This window comes from Podarcis cretensis, assembly GCF_951804945.1.
Source record: "Podarcis cretensis genome assembly, chromosome: 1".
In the NCBI taxonomy this organism is placed as follows: domain Eukaryota; kingdom Metazoa; phylum Chordata; class Lepidosauria; order Squamata; family Lacertidae; genus Podarcis; species Podarcis cretensis.
Window position 1 is genome coordinate 120,769,136 of NC_137170.1, and position 25,055 is coordinate 120,794,190.

Sequence of the window (25,055 nt, forward strand, 5' to 3'; positions counted from 1 at the left end):
GGTTTACAGCAATTTAAAAATTATGGTGTTGTAAAATACAATTAAACTACAGTGGTACCTCAGGTTAAGTACTTAATTCGTTCCGGAGGTCCGTGCTTAACCTGAAACTGTTCTTAACCTGAAGCACCACTTTAGCTAATGGGGCCTCCTGCTGCTGCCGCGCCGCCGGAGCACAATTTCTGTTCTCATCCTGAAGCAAAGTTCTTAACCTGAAGCACAATTTCTGGGTTAGCGGAGTCTGTAACCTGAAGCATATGTAACCTGAGGTACCACTGTATATTTAAATACAGCGGGTGGGATTCAGCTAACTAGTCCCGCTAGTGGAAGACCTCGCAAGGAATTCTGCTAGTGCAACAGGGCTTTCCCCCTCTCTCCCCCTCACCCATGTACCCCTATGCCCCCCCAATTGGCTCTGGTGTGTGTGTCGGAATAATCCCCAGAACAACCCACAGGGAGAGGGGGGTTCCATTTGGCAAGCTGTAAAGCTTGCACTGATGGAACAAATGCCATACTGCTTCACTGGATTCCTCCCAGTAAAACCACAATGCAAAAACGTTAAAAATAAAACGAAGTCCAAGACATAATTTGAGCAGCAAATATGTCCTTGTTTTGCATATTGTAGGAGAGGATACTGTGCTGTCTTGCAATTTGGCTTCCATGAACCCAAACTTTCCTTTGGTTTTTCAACCCCAGTCTTTTTCCTGATAGAAGAGTGAGGTTTTATTTCAAGTATGTGCGGATAGGACTGCAATCTTCATATAGTAAATATATGTAGGGAAGTGATATTTTGACTATATAGCTGCAGTCAAATCAGCTAATGCACAAGAGCATTCAGCAAGATTAAATAAAAATCGCAAACAGCATATGGAAAGGTATCCAAGTGAGTAAACATCAAACAAGAGATTATTCTTCTTTGTGAGGAATCGGTTCCAGCAAAAAATTGAACCAGGGCCCTTGGCATCTCAAATCAGTCGGGCTCCCTGTTGAGCTAAAAGAAAATTGGTGGCTCTGGCAGTAGCAGGAATACTTGACACTTTGGCAAGCATGTTTATAATCTCTGATATAGTTCTTTCATCAAAGGCCTCGCTTCAATCCACTGTTCACTGGGTTTTTCAGCTCACATGCCAGATCCTGTGAGCTCCTGCTACTGAGTTTGTTTTTTATTAAGCTGGCGCCAAATTTTCATTCTCAAAACTTTCTGAGTGGAGAGTTTTGGTGGGTATGAAGCTTTTAACGAATAACCTCTAAGGAGGACTTCCCTCACATCCCTGCAGTTTGAAGTAGTTCCCAACTCTTGCTTCTCCATCTATTATTCCTTTTGAAATATACTTGGAGTCGAGAGTGGATTTCATGCTCTTTATTCATCTCATAGTGGTAAGGAGGAATGGAAGTTCCCCCAGAATGTCTGCCTTATATACATTATTTACACAATGGGCCCCATGTGATTGGCTAATTCCGGGGTTCTCCTGTAGGCCAATCAGGTTGCAGATTCCCTTCCACCTGGAGCTGGATTGGGTGGCTCCTGTGGACCAATCAAACTGCTGCATTCTGGATCCTTTTGTTCTAGGACCAATCAGACTGCAGCATTCTGAATCCTATTGTTCTAGGACCAATCAGACTGTTGCATTTTGGATCCTATTCAACTCAGTACATAACACCTTTGCTGCCATTTTTCTCACCTGGCCTTTCTGATTTGCGTATTCCTAGCAAATCCACCATTGCACGCGGAACGCAAGGATGTCACAATACTGCATAACCAATCACAATCGGTTATGCTGTCAAGGGAGGGAAATGAAACCACATTGCTCTTAGGGAAATGGAGGGGATACATTCCTGTTTCAAGGCAGTCACAACAACACTCCTTGTTCTCTTGTACTGAAATGAAACTGCCTTCATGGGACCTGAGTCTGTTTGACCATCTCGCTGTCCAACTCAGGCTCACATGCCTCCTCGGTTGGTGGGGCAGACATGCTATCCTGAAGTGGGGCGATAGAGGCCTCATTTGATGTTCCCACCTTAGCTGGGACATCTGGAAGTAGCTGGGAAGAAGGGTTGCCATACATCCAGAATTTCCCAGACATAGCCAGAATACTGCAGTAGGAAGCAATGTCCAGGCGGAAATCACTAAAAATGGGGAAATCTGGATGTATTCAGTGTCGCTTTTGGTGATTGTCCTTAAAATAGCTCCAAAATGTTAATTTTTAAGGAAGTCTTTTAAGCACATTGGCCCGAGATTCTTTGGGGCTTTATATACTAATAGTTCCAAGTTGAATCCCAGAATGTTCAGATTACCACTGGGTTTTGGATGTTTGCATTGTTTCCACCCCAGCCAATTTCCCTCACAACACAGTACAGCTGCATGGTACCATCATTCTCTGCGATGAAAGCTCCTCCTGTTGTAATTTTGGCTGCTTTTATTGTGTGGCTGCTTTTAGAAATCTACTTGTGGAGCTTTTTTTATACAGGACAGCCTCTTAACTTGTGTCCGGCACCTTTTCCATCTTCCTCTCCTGGCATATCCTGCCAAGATTTCCCCAGGTTGTCTTCTTCTTCTTCTTCTTCTGTCTTCTTCTCTCATCTTCTTAAATTCAGTGGGACTTATTTCATAGTAAGTACACCAGGCTTGGTTAAATGTAGCTTGCTGATAATTTAAATGTAAGCCATCACCAATATTTCATTTTCAATCCAAACTGATTTGCTTAAATAAGCAATCACGGCCCAAACATTTGCTTCTCATCAAGTGAGGCTGATCTGTTGTAATCTAATTACTGTGTCAGAAAACTGACAAGCAATTTAACCAACAATGAAAATACACTGTAAATAACACACATATGGAATGCATCCAGGATGTTTGATATCAGATCAGTAATTCATACTACATAAACCGCATCTTAACAAATAATATTTGAAAATGAGTGGTTTCAACGTGGTAATAGTAAGAGCCTGATGGCAAGGACCTGTTCCGCTAGCATGTATGTGCCAGGACAGATTGTGTTGGCCATTGCAAACTATTTCACTAGTTTTACAAAAAATGGACTCTCCAAATACTGCCAGTATACAAATATTCCTGTACAATTATTTAGGTTTAGTGTTACATATTAGACCTTTCTATGCATTACTTGCATGTAGGGAGGAAATATGTAGGGTTAGGAGTGGGGCTGGTGCTTTTGGTCCAGTCCCCAATGTCATATATTTTTCTCTCACCATCTGCACATTGCGCTTGGTTGCATGAGAAGAAAGATACCTTCCAGTTTAATCAGATACCGCAGTCGTACACACTTTATTGGGGTTGCCATATTTTGAAAAGTTGTGTTGAGGTGTTGTGTTGTTGTTGTTTTTAAAACGTTGTTGAGCTTTTTTTTTTTTTATGGCAAATTCGCCAAGAAAAAGAAAACGTTTTTGAGCTATTTTTCAGGAAAATTGGCAAAAACAATATGGCCGACATGGGTTGACATTTTTTTTGTGCGGATTTCCACCTGGACACTGATTCCGTGTATGTCCGGGAAATTCCAAATCTACGGCAACCCTGGTTTTCTTTTCTTTTCACGCAGCAGCGTACATTGAGTGGTTCGTGGAAGAAAAATATGCAGGGCAGAGTCTGAATACCAGTTGCAGGGAATCACAAAGGGGAGGGTGCTATTGCCCCAATATCCTGCATGTTCTTCTGTTTTTATGTTCTACAAGCATGACCCTTCTCAGTCTGCTCAAAAGCTCTGGAGCCAAGTGAGGATTCCCAGGTAAGATCCTCCCTCTATTGTGTGGGCAGATAGTCCCTCCCGCTACCTATCCTGGTCACCTTGGCAACGCTTCCCCAGGCGGGATTGGGCAAGTGACTGAGGTAGACCTTCAGGTATCCCACCTGGAGGAAGGTGAAGCCAAGCCTGTGCTAATGGGGCCGCATAGGGTCCAGGGGCTACACGCAACCACATTTAATGTGGGGAGCGGTCATTATGTTCTACAAGTATGAACCCTACTCAGTCTGCTCAAAAAGGGCCTCTCTTGTACCTGTATATAATAGAGGGGAGGGGGAATAAGAACAGCAGTGCAGCTAGAGATGGACCTCTCCCACAGATCAGGCCTCCCCAACTAACCACTCAGAGAGTGGCAGATGATGATTGGAGCACGGCAGACAGGTCTCCGGACCTGGGCCAGCATGGAAGCGATGCCACGGGACAGTCTAGATCACAAACACATAGCTCCTAAAACTCTTTTTTATTATTTCTTTAGCCCTCAGACTTCTTTCTTAGCAGTTTACAGTGGTACCTCAGGTTAAGTATTTAATTCGTTCCGGAGGTCTGTTCTTCACCTGAAACTGTTCTTAACCTGAAGCACCACTTTAGCTAATGGGGCCTCCCGCTGCTGCTGCTGCACCGCCGGAGCCCGATTTCTGTTCTTATCCTGAAGCAAAGTTCTTAACCTGAAGCACTATTTCAGGGTTAGTGGAGTGTGAAACCTGAAGCATATGTAACCCGAGGCACCACTGTACTGTAACTCCTGAAACGCATTCCATTCTGCACATGGATAACTCTGGTGGTTAGCTGTAGTTACTGGTTAGCTAGCTCCTCACTCACTTGTTGATTTTTTTTATGGCCGCATTACACCCAAGGACCTGAGGCTTTCCCCCACCCTAGACCATATTCCCTGCCCCACACCAGCTCATTGCCCACCCTAACTGGCTTAATTCTGCTCCCTCCACTATTCTTCCAGCAGTCGTGGTTGGTTGTCATAACCCGAATTCACCATTCCTACTTCATCAATCTACTTTCCTTCTGTGGTGGCTATGGAAGAAGTGAAGATGCTTCTAAAACAGCCATAGCAAAAGTCAGTCAGGCTGGCAAAGTAGTGACAAAGCGTTTTGCTTCAGCAGCCTTCTTGCCTAACATGAGAGAGCCCCTTTCTCACTATGCAGGATGAAAATGAAGTGAGGTTTGTGTGTGTTTGTGAGGTTTATGAGGAGAGTCTGCAAAGCATGCTATGGCATGACTCATTTACATCATATTGTGCTGGTGGGTGAATTCTGTCACCCTGCAGTGTGGACAGGAATAGGTAAAGGTAAAGGGACCCCTGACCATTAGGCCCAGTCGTGACTGACCTTGGGGTTGCAGCGCTCATCTTGCTTTATTGGCCGAGGGAGCCAGCATACAGCTTCCAGGTCATGTGGCCAGCATGACTAAGCTACTTCTGGCGAACCAGAGCAGCTCACAGAAATGCCGTTTACCTTCCCGCCAGAGGGTACCTATTTATCTACTTGCACTTTGACGTGCTTTCGAACTGCTAGGTTGGCAGGAGCAGGGACCGAGCAACGGGAGCTCACTCCGTCGCAGGGATTCGAACTGCCGACCTTTTGATCGGCAAGCCCTAGGCTCTGTGGTTTAACCCACAGTGCCACCCGCATCCCTATGTGGACAGGATTAGCCAGAGCTTATTTCATTGTATGCCATCATGTGTATGAGACATTTCCCCTACAAGTCAAGGGACAACGGGCCTTGCGAGTGGATTATGCAAGGGGAACATCTTAAATTGGTCAGACAAATCTCTTTCTAAACTACATGAATAGATAGAATCTGCAGGTCCCTTATATGCGTGTGTTAAATGTAACTTATTTCACGCATTCCAATTTAAGAGCACATTCTTTGATAGGCTAATGTGGATTTGAAAGTGTCATAACTTCCCTTTTAATAATACGTTCCGTGATAGAGATGCAAACTGTAATTATATATCATGGGCTCAAGCCTAGCATCTACTTATATGTGTGTCAAGTGCATTTATTTCTAAATATATAATTGTGTCAAGTACTTAGAATAGTAGGCAAAAATACTTCCGGGTTGGCACCTCCGGCAATGGTGGAATTCCTCTGATCGGAAGGAATTTGCTCCGTGGAAATTAGGGTCTGGCCGCCACGGCGAAGGCGGAGACCCACTAAAATCACAGGTGGGAGAAGCCTGTGAACGTGGGATTCGGCTGGCACCTTTTGCGCCTCCCCTACTCGCGGGAAGACCCGGTTTCGGGGATCCGGAGCGACGTGGGGTGAGTGGTGCGGTGCTTCGAATTGATTGCTTTTTTCATGGAGTGAAGCCGCATTGCTGTTGCCGGAGAGCGCTGACTTTTTCTTGTGGACAATTTGATTCTAAACAACTACCCGTGAGTAGAACGGAAAATTGGATTCTTAAACATCTTAATTTGGCACCGAAACGGGGAGGCTCTAAACAGGAAGTCCACCTTCCCCTTTTGTAAATAGATTGAAGCAAAGAGCTTGTAAGCTAAAGTCTTGGAAAGTCCTCTGTAAAGGATTAAACTTCCATCGGCTAAAATCATTAAACCCCCCTTGGAAGCAGAAGAAGAGGGGGGAAATTTTGGATCATGTAAGCCTGCAGGAGAGAGGGAAGAAAGTTAAATTACCACCACTCTGAACCTGGAAACGGGCTGCTAGCAAGACCGACGTTTTGGGAAAGTTCATTGTTGTTGACAGCTAGTTAAATAAGAGAAATACATTGTTTCCATTGTCTCCTTCTGCGTTTAAAAAGGAGTAAAAGTAACTGAAAATTGAAACAAATTTTATTGCTTGAACTGTGCCTAAAAGGATTGATACAAATAGAAATTGTTTCCCTCTAGAGGGAGCCTTTGAGGCTGTTATAGGAGTTGATCTGGGGGGATTTCCAGCTGCAAGATAAAAAATTGTGAGAACCAGGGATTGACCTTGGATTGTTTAAGAATGTCGACAGAAGAAGCCTTAGTGACTGCATTTTGTAAGATAAGTGATTCATTGGAACAGCTCCTCAAGAAGATGGACGTGATGACTATTAAAATTGACAATTTGGGTCAAAAAGTGACTCATTTTGGACAAAAAGTGAATATTTATACAGAAACTATTCAGGAATCGACACAGGAATCTATTTTGATATGGCAAACTGTGGAGAATGCGAGGGAGAAAGTTGTTGTTGCTGAACCTAAAGTAATACAAGTGGAGAGGGAGAGAGCCCCAGTTTTACAGAGGCAATTTGATGATTATAAGTTGTTGCCTTCTATGAGTGAATTCAGAGAAAGTCAGATTTTGAGGATCGGAGCCCTGCTTGGACTGGAGAAGGAAAGTTGGATAGATCCCCTCATGCAGGGATTTACTGACCTTTGGGACCTGGACCTGGGTCAGGAGGAGATTGGAGTTGTGGGGACCTTCAGATTTGGAGGAATTTTGAAACACGTCCTGAAATATCTTTTGGATTTTAGTTTTAACTACGGAGATTTGGCTGACCTGTCGAGAAGGAATAAAAACATTGCTAGGTCGGAGCTTCCCTGAGATCTGCTCTTCAGCATCAAAGGAAGGAAATTAAGAACAAGATCAGCAGAAAACAAAGTAAAGTGCATGTATAAATATGAAGAAGACATGCAGAAGGGACTTGGAAAAGAGTTAAGAGCCTCGGACAGAAGATCACCAGGTTGATGGACTATATGGAATTGACGAAAATGACTGGCAGAATCCGAGACCAGGGAGAAGAGACGATGGAAGAAGATTGGAAAAAGTTTAAAGTTTATTTATAGAAATATTGTAAAATTAATGAGTGTTAGAAAAATGTTGGAATGAAATTATATGGCTTTAGTAGAAATGTTATAAGGAGTTAAGCATAAATAAGTATTATAGTATTAATGGAAAATAAGGTTAAAATAAGACAAGATAATTATAAGACAGAAAATAGAGAAAGATGGAAAGGAATTGCTGAAACAATTAATAGAATTGGAATACAAAAAGGGAGGTGAGAGGAGGTCGAGGAAACAAGGGAATGAAAGATAAGGCATTGAAATGGTATGATGTATGTTTTTAAACTGTTTTTGTTCTGTTTTGTTTAGTTTAATGTGTTAATGTTGCGTTGTGTATATTGTAATGTATTGTTTTTTCTTTCTTTTTCTTTTTCTTTTTTTTCTTTTCTTTTTCTTCTTTCTTTTGTAAGGTTTAAAAGTAATAAATATTATTTTTTAAAAAATAGAATAGTAGGCAAAAATAAGGGGGAAAGCAAGGGGAAATCTCCTAAGGCAGACTGCGATCTACTCCCACTATTAACAAACTGGCAGGGATCTACCCACTGGATTGACCAAAGTTGTTGATCAGTGGTTAGCCCCGCGATTGACCAGAGTAGATTGCTGTTATGTACTGAGTTGAATAGGATCCAAAATGCAGCAGTCTGATTGGTCCTAGAACAATAGGATCCAAAATGCAGCAATCTGATTGGTCCTAGAACAATAGGATCCAAAATGCAGCAGTCTGATTGGTCTGCAGGAGCCACCCAATCCAGCTCCATATGGAAGTGAATCCACAACCTGTTTGGCCTACAGTAGAGTTCCGGAATTAGCCAATCACGTGCAGCCCATTGTGTAAATAATGTATATAAAGCAGATACTTTGGGGAAACTTTCATTCCTCCTCACCACTATGAGCTGAATAAAGAGCATGAAATCCACTCTCGACTCCAAGTATATTTCAGTTGCGATCGACCAATTGGACATGCCTGCCCTAAGGTGTATGAGAATGCAAGGAAAACCCCAGGAAAGAACATATGGACTAGAGAATTTGATGATAAAATGGCATGCCATATAATAGCTTTTAAGGAGGGGGGCATTGCAATGACCTTAGTGGGGTGAATGAAGAGGTAGCAGAGAATTACAGCCATCAACTGCATTCAGACATTACAAATCATGGGCGTAGCCAAGATTTATTTTAGGGGGGCAGGCTTTATGTGGGGGGGGGAGGGTAGAACCAAGTTATCTGTAATGCAATTGGTCAGTTAGTTAAGAATCCCCCCCCCATTTATTTATTATTAATGTTGCAATACATACAGTGGTACCTCGGGTTACATACGCTTCAGGTTACAGACTCTGCTAACCCAGAAATAGTGCTTCAGGTTAAGAACTTTGCTTCAGGATAAGAACAGAAATCGTGCTCCTGCGGCACGGCAGCAGCAGGAGGCCCCATTAGCTAAAGTGATGCTTTGGGTTAAGAACAGTTTCAGGTTAAGAACGGACCTCTGAAACGAATTAAGTACTTAACCCGAGGTACCACTGTATATGGAATCTTTACATACATTACTTTTCTGTGGCGATCACACAGGGTCCCCGGAAGTTTCACTGTCTATTGATCCCTGTGCCACCACTTTATTTCTCGCTGCCACCACCCAGGCCCTACCTGGTACAATACTGAGTCCAGTCAGGGTTAAATTGGAACATAAACTTCTGTTTATTTATTGCAGTTTAACAAGCGTGTGGTTTCATAAACAGTATCGGTCCATTACAATCATGGGGTGCCTATCCAGACCTATAACTTCTGCTAAATCACTCACTAAACCACCTCTCAGATTTTTACTTGTGTTCCTGACTCAGCTTATTTCGCTTCACCAACTCAACCTACCTACAGAATACGTTATATTCATAAATTCACATTTTCACTTTTCATTATGTACCAACATTTCTCCATTTCTTATTTCTTGCCCTGTGTCTTCCCTCCACCCATGCGTGACTTCCTTGTTATTATTTTGTTAAGAATTTTTATTAATTTACTTGATGGGGGGGCAGCTGCCCCCCTGCATCCCCCTGGCTAAGCCTATGTCACAAGCCATAGTTTATCATGACAAAAATGAGCCTGGGGTTGTGTGCCCCCCCCTCTCCCCCGGCACAGCCATGATGAGGTGTTTGCATGTTTTTGCTTCTTCCACTTTTGATTAATCTCAGTTAGCATGGCATCTGAACCCTAGACCTGGACTTTTTGCTTGCACTCTGGACACTGTCTGTTTCTCCTGCAGTCCTACAGAACTTGACCGCGGGGAAACGTCTCTTGAGCTAGATGGATCAAAAAGAGTATTGGGAAACGATATATAATGAATTGAGTAAAAATATTTTTAAAGTACCTTTCAAAAAAAACACACCAAAGTCTTTTTTGTTGGGGATAATTCAGAGGGAAATTCCCAGGTGTCAAAAAAGACTATTTATGTATGCTACTACGGTGGCCCGTGTTTTGTTAGCCCAAAAATCGAAAATGAGCGAGGTCCCAACCAAAGAAGAATGGCAACTTAAACAGATGGAATACGCGCAGCTTGAAGATTTGACATATAGAACAAGAGAACAAGAAGAAAGTACATTTAAAGAAGACTGGAAAATGTTTACTGAAAATATAGGTGAAAATAGCGTTCATTTAAAAATGCTGGTAGCATTTTTAAATTCAACAGTGTAAATAAGTTTTGATGGATGTAATAATGGAACACTGAACGGTTTAGGTCATGTAAAATAGGCAGGGATGTATGGTATGCAAAATGAACCAAGGAAAAGAGAAGAAGGGAAGTCATTGGTTTAACGTTGTTTAAATGTGTATTTTGAAATGGAAATTATAAAATTTAATAAAAATTATATATATATGGGATGCGGGTGGCACTGTGGGTTAAACCACAGAGCCTAGGACCTGCCGATCAGAAGGTCGGCGGTTCGAATCCCCGTGACGGAGTGAGCTCCCATTGTTCGGTCCCTGCTGCTGTCAACCTAGCAGTTTGAAAGCACGTCAAAGTGCAAGTAGATAAATAGGGATCGCTCCGGCGGGAAGGTAAACAGCATTTCTGTGCGCTGCTCTGGTTTGCCAGAAGTGGCTTAGTCATGCTGGCCACATGACCCGGAAGCTGTACGCCGGCTCCCTCGGCCAATAAAGCGAATTGAGCACCACAACCCCAGAGTCAGCCACGACTGGACCTAATAGTCAGGGGTCCCTTTACACACACACACACACACACACACACACAATGGCCTGATTAAATATAAGGCAGATTCCTATGTACCTATGATTCTGGTGCAACGGAACAGCGTGGCGAAAACCAGACCTCACAGAAACGCTGTTTACCTTCCCGCCACAGCGGTACCTATTTATCTACTTGCACCGGTGTGCTTTCGAACTGCTAGATTGACAGGAGCTGGGACAAAGCAATAGGTGCCTAGCTGTCAACCTTTCCCTTTTCTTGCGAGGAATCCTATTTGGAAAAAAGGAATTTCCCTTAAAAAAAGGAAAAAGTTGACAGCTATGAATGGAAGCTCTCTCCGTCATGGGGATATGAACTGCTGACCTTCCGATCGGCAGGCCCAAGTGGCTCAGTGGTTTAGACCACAGTGCCACCCGTGTCCTGTGCTGGCAACATAGGACTGTATGGCGCTACATATGGGGATCACTTTATCTTCTCAGTGTCATCTGCTATCAGGAAGTTCTGGGTTCCGCATCCCTTAATTTGTGTGATAGAGAAAGGTGAGGGCCTAAGACACTCTTTTTATTACACTTAGCAGAGTCATGTATCCCATAATGGTATTATAAACAAGAGAGATTCAGGAGTGTATTGCATTCTACTTGCTCATGAGCGGCAGTTGCCAGTACAGCAACACCTCCCATACATACTGAAAAAGGCTTCAGTATGTGGAATGTACCCAGAGCAGTACATTCTCCCGAGACAACTAGCAAAGACAGGGTTAACTACTTTTGACAAACTCCGCTGAAAAATACTGGCATGAGACTTGCAAGCAGCTACAAGGAAACGTAAACATAAGCTGAAGATGATGAAAACTAATTAGCTAAGTCTTCTGGAATCAAATCTTAACATGATGTGATTATATATCAAGAGGAAAAACACAATGTTTAGACTGCATGTAATTTCAGTAATATGGTAATGAAGCACAGTGCATAATTTCTGACCCAACTAATCCCGCAGGCTTTTGAAATTTCTGTTTTTGACAACAAATCATTGGTAGCGTTCCAGCAGTCGGTGACAATATTGTAATGGATACCAAGAGACCAGTTAAGTATTGAGATGTGAATGAAAATCTCCAGCATTTGTTAAATAGAAAACAAAAACACTCCCGTTTCTGCCAGCCTGGAGAAATTGCAAGCAGGCTGGCAGTTTCAAAGCTCCCAAGATCAGAGGCTCTGAACGCTAGTTGATGTGGATCATGAGCAGAAGAGGGCTAATCTGGTCCTATCCTGCTTCTGGGCTTCCCAGAGGAAGCCAGCTGACCACTGTGGAAAAGAAGTTGCCTCTTGAACTAGTGGAGTTTTCCTGAGCACAATCCAAAGTGTTTTTGCTGACCTTTAAAGCCCTAAATGGCCTTGGCCCAGCATACCTGAAGGAGCATCCCCATCATTCAGCCCTCAACACTGAGGTCCAGCTCCTAGGGCCTTCTGGTGGTTCCCTCACTGCGAGAAGTGAGGTTACAGGGAACCAGGCAGAGGGCCTTCTCGGTAGTGGCATCCACCCTGTGGAACGCCCTCTATCAGATGTCAAGGAAATAAACAACTATCTGACTTTTAGAAGACATCTGAAGGCAACCCTCTTTATGGAAGCTTTGAATGTTTGATGCTTTATCGTGTTTTTAATATTCTGTTGGGAGCCATCCAGAGAGGCTGTGGAAACCCAGCCATATGGGTGGGGTATTATTAATAATAATAATAATAATAATAATAATAATAATAATAATTCATTGTTCAAACTAGTTGTATTGACACAGAACACCTACATGCAAAATACTGTTTTTGAACATTAGGAAGACGTGTGAAAATAAGTACAGGGGAGATATTTTACATCCCATTGGCTTATCTGCTACATTTGCAAAACAAGTGAATAAAATGCTTTAAAACCTGGGGAGCAAAAGACCTTCAGTGCTAAAAGGAACAAGAATAAAACAAAGTTCTGAGACCTTAGTGGACTTAAGTGGAAAGAGGAAATGATTAGCCATATTTAGATATCACTTAGATGAAGGAGCAGATCTGTATTTTGTTGCTCCCGGGGGGTAGGACCCAAACCAATTGGTTGAAATTATAAGAAAGAGGATTTTGACAACACTACCATCTGCAGTTTTGCAAGGTAGCTTCTCAAAAATCCCATACAAAACAGGTCGAATCCATCACACATGTCCTATTTTATTGCCCATTTTATGAAAAAATAAATAAATATTTGGTTCCCTTATCGAAGGAGGGGATTTATCGCACTGACTCTTCCAGGTCAGGGTGTCTTATCTGCTGAACAATTGTAGTAATGTAATGACGTTGTGGAGAATGTGGCAAGATTTTTGAGTGGCACCATGAAATTACATCACCATAGGTCCTAAGAGCCATTTTCGTACCTCCTGATGTCTGGACAGTTTTATCTTAAAGTATCTCCTACTATGTTTTATTAACTGTGTTGTGCTCTGATCCATGTATACGATGGACATTTTTATGCCAATAAAGGAGATTGATTGATTGATTGATTGACTGACTACACATAGGAACATCAGAAGCTGCCTTATATCGTCTTCTTCTTTGGTGATCACTCGTAGCCGAGTAAGATTGTCTTCCATAAACACAGTTTTAACAGTGAGTCTGTAAGTGACTGTGGAGGCCAATTCTGGATCCACACATCCTTCCACAGTGGGGACATAGGTTTCCGGGCGGGAGTTGATCAAAGTGAGGGTTTGCCAAACGTGCCTTCCTCTTAGTACATTTCTCCCTTTCATCCTGAGTTCGCGCTTCTTCAATAAAGGCTGTTCTCCAATTGGAGAGCTCGCAGACCAGTGTTTCCCAATTATCTGTGCTTACACTGCATTTTTAAAGATTTGCCTTGAGAGCGTCTTTCAACCTCTTTTGTCATCCACCGGTATTTCGCTTTCCATTCTTAAGTTAGGAAAAGAGTAGTTGCTATGGAAGACGATCATCAGGCATCTGAACCACATGAGCAGTGCAGTGAAGTTGATGTTGAAGAATCATTGCTTCAACACTGCCTTATATAGAGTCAGAGCATTGGTCTAGCTAGCTCAATGCAGCCTACACTGGCTGTCAGTGGTCAGTGGTGGAGCTTCATGCTCCAGCACTGGGGGGGGGGGGCGGAGAGCAGGCGGAGGCGGGGCTGGTGCGCATCCTGGGGGCGTGACGCGCCACCTGCAGGGACGTGACGCGCGCCCTGGGGGCGTGACGCCCATCGTGGGCTGGGTGAGCAGCCACAATGTCACCCCAGCCGGATCATGCTGCCCGGGGCGGTGCGCTCCCCCCTACTCCTCTTTCTCTGCCAGTGGCAGTGGTCCTCCTGAGGGGTTTAAGACAGGGAGTTCCTCTCTGTACTACCTGGAGGTTCCAGGGATAGAATCTGAGATCTTCTACATGCTCCGCCACTGACATGCAGACCTTCCACTAAACATAAGGACAAACATCCTGAGAGTAAAGGCCATTTGGGCATTGAAACAGACTCCCTTGGGAGTTGGTAGACTCTCATTCATTTGAAGTTTCTTAAGCATAGGCTCATCATCATGACCATCTCTTAGCAATGCAGTGGATTTCCAGCAGAGAGGTGGACTAGATAACATTTGTAGGTAAAAGGTAAAGGACCCCTGGACAATTAAGTCCAGTCAAAGGCAACTACAGTGGTACCTTGGGTTACATACGCTTCAGGTTGCAGACTCCGCTAACCCAGAAATAGTACCTCGGGTTAAGAACTTTGCTTCAGGATGAGAACAGAAATCATGCGGCAGCAGCGGGAAGCCCCATTAGCTAAAGTGGTACCTCAGGTTAGGCTCAGTTTCAGGTTAAGAACGGACCTCCAGAAGGAATTAAGTTCTTAACCCGAGGTACCACTGTATAGTGTTATACCAACTGCATGAGTCTATTAGTTGACTACAAAGACATAATTAAACATAAGATCATGTGCTGAAACTCAAGTTCTACTGCATGCCCTGTGATTTCATCACTGAAGTCAGATGCCCCAGATCTACATTTTAAAATAAAATCTTTAAACTAATAATTACCCCACTTCGACACTGACCTGTAAGTTTTCCCTTGTCTTATTTGAGAGAATATAAGTACTCCTCCAGAGTGGCTTAGTTTAATTTATATGATAATGATTGCTGCAAAATAGGTATCAAATGCAGACCTTACGCCATCTGTAATTAATGGCTTCACAACATGCTTTAACATAAAGGTGAAGTTTAAGAGTCTCGTATCTTACCTTGACCCATTTTGGGCAGGTTTGGAAGCAGATAATTTGGGGGCCAAATGAATGTATCTCTTATAGCCCTGATGTAGGAAGAGGAATCCATAGCTTGAAGCAGGTTCCACCAGGCAGATCTTTCCCTGGATTTGGAATTTTGTGCACACATTTACACCCCTATTAGAAGAGCAGAATGGGGGGGGGGGGACTGGATCCAAGCAACAGCCTTGCTCAGTGGTTGCAGTGCTGCTGTTACAATTGGCACTGCCCACAGAAAAACAGCTGCAGCCTGCCCAAATGGAAAATGTGCAAAATCCTTATTATTCTCGATCAACTGTCAAAATGCCAATAAGTATAGCATGCATCCTAAATGTCTGTGTACTACAAAGATATGCACTCCATCTCTGTGCCCTAGGAATACAATGACACCCCTTTGGATGCCCCCCCCCCGCGGACCCGTACAGAGCTTGCTTGAGGCCTGGGGCAGAAGTCTTGTTCGAATAAAGTTCTAAACTCAAAACTGCATAAGTCTGGCAGGTCCTTGATGTGCCCTCCAGCCAACCTAGCCCTCTGAGACCAGTGGACCTGGCTGCCCAACCCCAGCATGGTCCTGGGTGCCCCTATTAATGAGGCCTTGGTTATCCAGTGTCAAGGGTACAGGGGAGGTTTTGCTCCTCTTGCAGCACTGCATTTAAAGCCCTTCACGGCCTAGGACCCTCGTACCTATGAGACCACCTCACCTGGTATGCCCCACAGAGGACCTTAAGGTCCATAAATAGCAACACCCTAAAGGTCCCGGGCCCTAAGGAGGTTAGATTAGCCTCAACCAGAGCCAGGTCCTTTTCAACACTGGCTCCGGCCTGGTGGAATGCTCTGTCTCATGAGACCAGGGCCCTGCAGGATCTGATTTCTTTCCGCAGGGCCTGTAAGACAGAGTTGTTCCACCTGGCCTTTGGCTTAGAATCAATTTGATTCCCTCACCCTCTTTCTTTTTTCCTTTCTCCTCCTGTGAAGAGGCTGCATCTTAATGTTTTAATGGTGCATTTTAATCTTGTTTTTTAAATTGTATTTTAATCGACTTGTTTTTATTATTGGTTGTTAGCCGTAGAGCGCATTGCAGTAGTCCAAGTGGGAGATAACCAGAGCATGCACCACTCTGGCGAGACAGTCCGCGGGCAGGTAAGGTCTCAGCATTCGTACCAGATGGAGCTGGCAGACAGCTGCCCTGGACACAGAATTTTGCCACTCTAGGCACTGTGGGTTAAACCACAGAGCCTAGGACTTGCTGATCAGAAGGTTGGCGGTTCAAATCCCCGTGACAGGGTGAGCTCCCGTTGCTCGGTCCCTGCTCCTGCTAACCTAGCAGTTCGAAAGCACATCAAAGTGCAAGTAGATAAATAGGTACCACTCCGGCGGGAAGGTAAATGGCGTTTCCGTGCGCTGCTCTGGTTCGCCAGAAGCGGCTTAGTCATGCTGGCCACATGACCCGGAAGCTGAACGCTGGCTCCCTCTGCCAGTAAAGTGAGATGAGCGCCACAACCCCAGAGTCGGCCACGACTGGACCAAGTGGTCAGGGGTCCCTTTACGTTTAGGATGTGCCCAGGTGCTTTAGGTTTGGGATATGGTCTCCCAGTTACTTGATGGTCTACACACTTTCTCTTCCCAGTCTCTCTCCCCCTGCCCCCCATCTCCTTCCCCACCTTGCCCCTTTCTGGAGCATTTCGCTCATTTGGTTCTGCCCTCTTCCTGCAAGGTTTTCTCCAGGTCCCAGACTTCTTTTGTCTGCCAGGTGTTGGCAACCCTGTGGCATCAGCAGGTGTCTCGTCCTGCTTTCGGATGCTGCTGACCCAGGGACCCTAATTGTCATCCCTGCCCATAATCTGGTGTCAACGTTTGTGTGAAGAATACAAAGGACACTAGAGAGAACCATTTCCTTCTATTTGCAGATCTGAAATGGAGCAACTTCAAATGAAGAGATGGCTTTTTTTCCCCCAGAGGCACCGGCTTTCCTGAAACCAATTATCAAGGGCACTCTATTCTCAAGAGTATCTAAGTGTTTTCAGTGAATAAGGGCCCCTTTTATCTCTTAAGGAGTTAAAAAAATAAATAAATGCAACACTTTTGAGAGCGATTGTTTGGGGGTTTTCGCCTTCCACGGCTGCCTGTTGCTCTCATAAGAAACTTCCTGCTGATTTGACTTCTCCTTCTGCTGTGAGACGGTTGCCAGGATTTACATGATTGCCAAAAGGAACAACTGGATTGAGAATAAAGAATAATAAGAGCTTTTCCCCCAGGGAGAGAATAAAAGCAAAGGGGGGGGGGAGGAGAGAGGTGACTAAACTATACTATCTTCCTATTCAATTACTTTATTCAGCCTCTATTTTGGATTCTACCGCATCTAATAAAAGCCAGAATAGCCTGTTGGCCTGGAATGGAAGGCTGAGATTAACAAGGGAACAATTTCAATTTCAGCAGAAACCCATTTGTAAAAGCGGCTGTTCTGTTCTGCAAGCATGTTGCTTTTGACTTAAAAGTTGACCAGGTTGTAATGCATAGGGGCGGGGGGGGGGGGGGAAACCTGCCTCTACCTTTTTATGTGATTTAACAAGAATCCCCCTCCCCTAATGAGTCAGAAATTAAGGACTTAAGCTGTGGATTTAAGGCTGTGTGGAGATAAACTTTTGATCCAAAGCAATGTTTCAAGATGAAGCTGGAAAGCTAAGAGTTTTGGAGTGACGCAGTCAGGAAAAAATGCCGTTCGCCATTTTGTGAGGCATTGTGGGAGCTCTTGGGTCTGGGAGGAGAAAGAGAGAAATAGAGTTGTTTACATATCGTGAATCAACTCCTCGGTGGGACTTAAGAGCGACAAATGCCAAAATTTACGATGGATAAAGTGATGTTATCTACGAAGGAGATATATGGAAACCATCTGGACTTAGTGGAGGAACGGGAAATCCACACAGGATTATTACACTTGCTATCGGCTTAAGGAGACTAACAGAAGAGATCGTAAAGGAAAAAGAGAAATTATACGAACAAGATATGATGTGGCAACACCAAGATAAGACTGGATAGAATTATGAACTTTGTTTGGACTGATTGGGACTGATTTGGACATTAACGCAGTAATAAGAAGATGATCTGAATTCCCCTTTGGATCTTGAAGTATGGGTTCCCCCAACAAAATTTAAAAATTTGGCTTTGTAATTCGGAATTTATATGATGTGATTTAATTTGATGTGATTGGCCAGTTAATAAAAATTATTAAAAAAAAAAAAATGTAATGCATAGGGGCCATTACAGTTTTGTACATTAGGTTTTGCGTTGGGGGGGGGGTAGTGGCAGAGGGGACAAATATGAAAAATGTAAAGGAAGATCTGTGTCAACATGATGGCTACCACTTCTCTGGTTTTTTTAATGTATTATAACATTTTAGGGTGCACACACATAACAGACACATACTCCGCAGAAAACCAAACCTTCACCCTTCAAAATTTAGGAAATATTTCCCAATGCATGATGCCTTTTGGGTGGTCTTTGGTTAAGCAGTAAAGCAATTTCAAGTCTTTAAAAGTTCTTGCACAGCTTTGTTCTTGGTCTCTCACCTCCTTGCAAGTGGGGGTGGGGGGACGACTCTGCTGCAACAGAAAAATAAAGATCTTCCTTGCTTATGCCGGATCTTGCCTCCATCCATTCTTCTCTGACCAAACATGAACTTAGGGCACACCGAGGCCCTTGGGGAGTTGGGCTGCATAAGCAAACCCCAAATTTTTCTAGAACATACTGGTACGTTTCCGTCACTAAAACGGTGTGCTTAAATGCTAGTATTTTTGTACATGGTGCTTGCAACTGTTTAAACCCTTTTAAAATATGTCCAAAATTTTTTTGCATTGTAGATAGTTGGTAGCAGAGGGTTTTTTTTCTGGCGGTACGCAGGGGTACACATACCCCCTAAACATTTTGTGAATCTGAGTTTGGCCTCATTGGGGGGCAGTATTTCAATATGAGTAAGAAAAAGAGAGGACCCCTAAACATTTTTAAAGAAAAAAGCACTGGCTGGTAGTATTTCAATTTGTATTTAGCATAAAAGCTCTATGGAGCTAAATAAAGGTAAAGGTACCCCTGACCATTAGGTCCAGTCGTGGACGACTCTGGGGTTGCGGCGCTCATCTCACTTTATTGGCCGAGGGAGCCGGCATACAACTTCCGGGTCATGTGGCCAGCATCACTAAGCCACTTCTGGCGAAACCAGAGCAGCGTATGGAAACGCTGTTTACCTTCCCGCTGGAGCAGTACCTATTTATCTACTTACACTTTGACGTGCTTTTGAACTGCTAAGTGGGCAGGAGCTGGGACCAAGCAACGGGAGCTCACCCCGTTGTGGGGATTCGAACCACCAACCTTCTGATCAGCAAGCCCTAGGCTCAGTGGAATAGAAGACCCCATAATGATTGTCTGTTGGCAACGTAGGACTGTATGGCGCTACATATGGGAATCGCTTTATTTTCTCAGTGTCATTTGCCCACAGGAAGCTCTGGGTTTGTATGTAGTTTTGCAACCAAATTTGTATTCCCATAGCTCAATCAGAGATAAAAGGTTGGTAAATCAGGTAGCGTCAGAAATGACAGGTAAAGGAATTGCACAAAAGCAGTATCCAGGAAGCTACTTCTAATGGGACGTGTTGACTAAATCTACACATTTTTAGCTGATCAACATAAGCACAAGAACGATCTTTGAACTGTCAGATGCATCACTGTCCGTCTGGCAATCAGATTCAGAGAACTGGAAATTGCTGACAAGCAACTTTGGTGATGCTTGCCATCTAGTGGATGCTGCTCATATGCACACGTAATGAAAATAGTATTTTATATATAAATTACAGTTAATATTAAATGACAATGGACTGCTGCCTAGACAAGCAGAAAAAAGTGAGTCTGGGTAATAAGACTTAAGCACAGAGCTTAAGTCCAGTTGTGACAGGTATTAGAGATAATGCGATCCCAGAAGTCTCTACACTAGTGCCCAATGTATTATTTCATTTAGTTGAAATGAACTTTGTACATTCTTGCTGCTTGAATAACCTGCTTGGGCACCTTTGTTTAATGATTGGATTGTTGCCTATTATCTTGTAGAAGTATTAAGAGAGAGGATGGAAAAACAATTTATATTCACTGTCACAATTCAGTTGGATATGGTTAACCTTTCATCTTTGCCTTTTTCAACCTGTGCTCCCTTCAACCTGCCGTTTCCTCTTAGCTCAGTGTTTTCTAATCAATATCTGCCAACATGGCTAGATATTAGTTCAGCTACATTTAATGTGCTTTATTCCTGCCTCCGGGAATTAAAGAAAAAAAGACCTTTAAGGCAGTGTTTTTCAACCTTTTTTGGGCAAAGGCACACTTGTTTCATGAAAAAAATCACGAGGCACACCACCATTAGAAAATGTTAAAAAATTTAACTCTGTGCCTATATTGACTATATATAAAGTAATTCTCTTGAATAGGAATCAAATAAACACAAAGAAAGTATTTTATAATTACTTTATTATGAAATAGTAAGTAAACAGAAATATGAAAAATTATAAAATACTTTATTTTTAAATCTTTCGAATTTTTCAATTTTTCCCACGGCACACCAGGCAACATCTCGCGGCACACTAGTGTGCCGCGGAACAGTGGTTGAAAAACACTGCTTTAAGGGGCTTGAAGGGAAGGGATTTGGTCAAGCTTGTTGTTGGTAGCTGTCTGTCTCAAGAGACTTCCAGGGATTAAGTCAAACCACAGCAGCGAAGCCTGGGCAGTGCGTATGTGTCAGGGACTGTGCTGAGGAGGGCTGCACTGAGGAGGAATGGTGGGAGCCACCCCCTCCCCCTGATCCTGATCCTGACTCTCCCCAGGAGCAGTGAGACAGAATAGATTTGGAACAGTGGTTTGCCGAGGGGCATAGTTCAGAAGGCAGAAGCTAGGAAATACTGGATGGGGAACAGCTAGGAGAAGAAACCTGGGAGACAGAGGGTTAACAGATTCACAGTCGTTGGACAGCATTCCTCCACCCTTCCCAAGGTCGAGGAGAGCTCATTAAGTGGCAGAACAGAAAGCGTAGAGGGTACAAGCTCAGATTACAAGACATAGGAGTGATGTAAATTAATAGGGATGGGGGGGTGTAAGCCTTAATTGGGAGCACCGCCATTTCTAGATTTGTTATTTGTTTTCTCTCTGTGGTTATTAAGGATTCTAACTGGTAAGACGTTCCTTTCGTTTGATCCTTTGTTTACTGCCGCACTGCCGCAGGGGAAGAAGCCAATTCCTTGCAGCCTGGCAGCCTGGAGGTCGTGGGCTGCCCATACAAAAAGACCCCCCCCCCTTAGCCTCACTGATGTGGTCCAAAGGAAAGCAGAGCAATACGTTTGGCACCAGCTTGGCTGCAGGAGTTGGCGCCGGAAGGAGGCATGCAAGGACGCCATCCAACCGTCTTAGGGACTCCACTCTGGATTTGTGTAGGATATATTCCTTAGCCTTTTCTTCTCCTGAAGATATCCTGCAAGGTAGCAGAGGTTTAGGACCAGAGTTTTCCTTCTCCTACATGGGCTACCTTCCCAGCTGGACGAGTCCCATCTGGGGCATCCTACAGAACAGAATGGCCAAGGTAGTAGGTAGGAAAGATGAGCAAAACTCAGGTGCTTTCCATTGCAGCAAAGAGACTATTGGATACAGCCCATTTTGTCCAATCATACACATACCGCTAGTGATTCTAGCCAGTGTATTGGGCTTTACCAACATAGATTTCTTTCCTTTGTGTCATACTTATTCCTTAAAATGGACCATAAATAGAAGGACATTACCTGCTGCTAACCTACCAGAAATTGCTAACAGCAGGGGCCAACGCAAAAAAACAAAAACAAAACACTTTCATTAAATATTTAGCAAGCGCTGGTGTTGCAGTGGGAATTCAAAAAATTGAACTGATGTTCTCCATATTGAAATTTGGCTATTACACCAGATTAACATTCTGCTTTTTGTAGTGTATAGTGTGATCAGTAATGGTTATTACCCTAATCTTACTTCATTTTGGTTGGTAGGAAGCACAAATCCATCTTTTGACCATCTGGAAGATTAAATATACTCAGTGCAAAATAAACCCAATTTCTCTGGTAATATACAATCCCCGGTTAATTTCTGCTATATTACAAAGACTTAGAGTAGCATTTTAACCTGTTTGAATTGCAACTGAGAAGATAAATACAGGGAACTGGTGGAAAACAGCATGTTTAATAACTTTTCTACTGACAGTTTAATTATGTTTGCGTGGTGTACAGATGCCAAATACTGCTGCTGGAATGAAAATCTGTACTGCTTGCTCACTGCCGAGTTGAATTGTTGTATTTCCTTTTCTTTTTATTTCTTGCTGTGTGATGGCGAACATTCGTTTCAGTGTATGGAAATAATCCAGAATGCGGATCGCAGGCAAGGTAGAGCGTTGCAGGAAAAGCAATCAATAAGAAAACTATTACACAGTACAGAATCCCCAAAGCCTCACTTTGCTCTCTTACGCTGAAAAGCAAGCTAATGAGTTCTTCAGCTGATAAGAGGATCATAACATTGTTGCATTGCCTTTCATAGTCCATTCTCATTAATTACCAAACAACACTCAAAGATGTTCAAAGTTGATGTTAAGCTTTGGACCACACAGATCTTGGGGCTGGGGTGCATAGCCCAATGAAAACTTTGACCCAGTGTTCAACTGCAGTGAGGTGGGGGGGGGGGAGTCTAATTCCACATTGGGGATCATTAGGAAGTTGCCAATATCAGAATGCAGTTATATAAGTTATATAAAGCATGGGACGCGGGTGGCGCTGTGGGCTAAACCACAGAGCCTAGGACTTGCCAATCAGAAGGTCAGTGGTTCGAATCCCCACAATGGGGTGAGCTCCCATTGCTTGGTCCCTGCTCCTGCCAACGTAGCAGTTCGAAAGCACATCAAAGTGCAAGTAGATAAATAGGTACCGCTCCGGCGGGAAGGTAAACGGCGTTTCTGTGCGCTGCTCTGGTTCGCCAGAAGCGGCTTAGTCATGCTGGCCACATGACCCGGAAGCTGTACGCCGGCTCCCTCAGCCAATAAAGCAAGATGAGCACCCCAACCCCGGAGTCGGCCACGACTGGACCTAATGGTCAGGGGTCCCTTTACGTTTACATATAAAGCATGGGTGGGCAAACTAAGGCCCGCGGGCTGGATCTAGCCCAATTGCCCTCTGGATCCAGTCCACAGATGGTCCTGGAATCGCTGCTTGGATTGGCACGATCGTTTGGGCTGCACTATTTCCCCCCCCCAATTTTTTTTTGGGGGGGCGCCTTCCCCCCCACATACTGCTGCAGCACCTCCTCCCTCCTGGCTTCTCCCTACCCTGTGGAGGAATGGAGCAGGTCTTTGATTGGTGCCAGCCAATCTGAAGCCTTGCTGCCCACTCAAGACTCGCCACCCGTCCACCGGCCTCTCTGCCCATGGCTGTGCTGTGGGCATCATGACGGGCGCGTTGCGGGGCTTTGGCTGGAGCTTGGCCTGCCTGCTAGCTCCACATCTGGCGCCCGGAAAACCTGTCACAGAAAAGAGGTGCTGCCACCACCGCTGGCTCCCAATCGCTGGCAGAGCGATGGAGGAGGTAGGAAATCGGGGGATGGGCTGAGGTGAGAAGACGCCCCCCCTCCGCAGTGTGTGTGTGTGTGTGCGTGCAGTCCGGCCCGCCACAAGATCTGAAGGGTGGTGAACCGGCTCCCTCCTTTAAAAGTTTGCTGAACATGATATAAAGGAAGGAGTCTTGGAGGAGCTATGAAAGATGAATTGACCTATATGGCTTAAGGTCAGGGCTCTCCACTACAGTCAAACCTCGGTTGTTGGAACATAATCCGTTCTGGAATCCCATTCGGCTTCCGAAATGTTCGACAACCGAAGTGCAGCTTCTGATTGGTTGCAAGAGCTTCCTGCACTCAAGCGGAACCCGTGTCAGACGTTTGGCTTCTGAAAAGCGTTCGAAAACCAGAGCATTTACTTCTGGGTTTTTGGCGTTCGGGAGCTGAAACGTTCCAAAATGGAGCCGTTCAGGAACCGAGGTTTGACTGTATTTGCTCAAGTTCTACACTACCTCAGGGATTTATTTATTTTAATGTTTTGACTTATTTTCGATATTACAAAAACAACGAAAGAACAAATTTTCCAACCACCAGCAACAAATCAATTATCCTGATATTTGTACAGATGTGTCATATGTACTGTAAATAAATACCTATGGGAATTTTGAAGCACCTGCGTGCCTCTAGATATCCACAACCTCTATCTACCCTGTCTTAGCTGCTGGCGGACCCTAAAGGCATGCAATGAACATCTTACATACCTGTCAGGGAACTGACATCGGAGAGAGAGGTGGAGGCAAGGCTCCCGAGCGATGCGGGAGAGGGGACCAGCAGAGGGGAAGGAATTCAGCGCAACACCAGCAGAGAAGGGAGGAAGATGGAGGATCTGGAGAGGAGTCTCCAAGACTCTTCGCCCGAGACTAGTGGAGAGAACACGGGCACACCTCTGCCCACTCCTTACTTGCGCAGAAGAGTTCCGCGCAGGGAGAGTAGGCGGAGACTTGGCATCAAACAACTTTTATGCTGGAAGAGGTTCAAGAAACACCCACTGACGGATTCTGCAAGTGACTGACTGGTCACAGAGTGGAAGGCTGTCAGCCAAGGCATGGTTAGCCAGGCAATCTAGCCGAAAGTAACGGCAACTTACGCACAAGTAACCCCTTATAACCATTACAATACCGTATTTTTTGCTCTATAAGACTCACTTTTTCCCTCCTAAAAAGTAAGGGGAAATGTGTGTGCGTCTTATGGAGCGAATGCAGGCTGCGCAGCTATCCCAGAAGCCAGAACAGCAAGAGGGATCACTGCGCAGCACTCCCTCTCGCTGTCCTGGCTTCTGCCTTAGCCCCGCGCAGCCTCTTCTGGGCCCAGGGAGCCTTCATCCCACTGCCCTGAAGAGGCTTCGCGTGGCTAAGCCAGAACAGCAAGAGGGATAGCTGCGCATCTATCCCTCTTGCTGTTCTGGCTTC

The 25,055-nt window shown here is 44.3% G+C and overlaps 1 long non-coding RNA gene across 1 annotated transcript; it reads left to right on the forward strand.

The window, feature by feature from the left end:
- The first annotated feature begins 1,031 nt into the window (after positions 1–1,031).
- On the forward strand, positions 1,032–17,093 carry LOC307220483. The gene is made up of 3 exons (XR_013840892.1): positions 1,032–1,953; positions 3,552–3,737; positions 16,909–17,093. It is a non-coding gene; the product is annotated as an uncharacterized lncRNA (long non-coding RNA).
- The last annotated feature ends 7,962 nt before the right edge of the window (positions 17,094–25,055 follow it).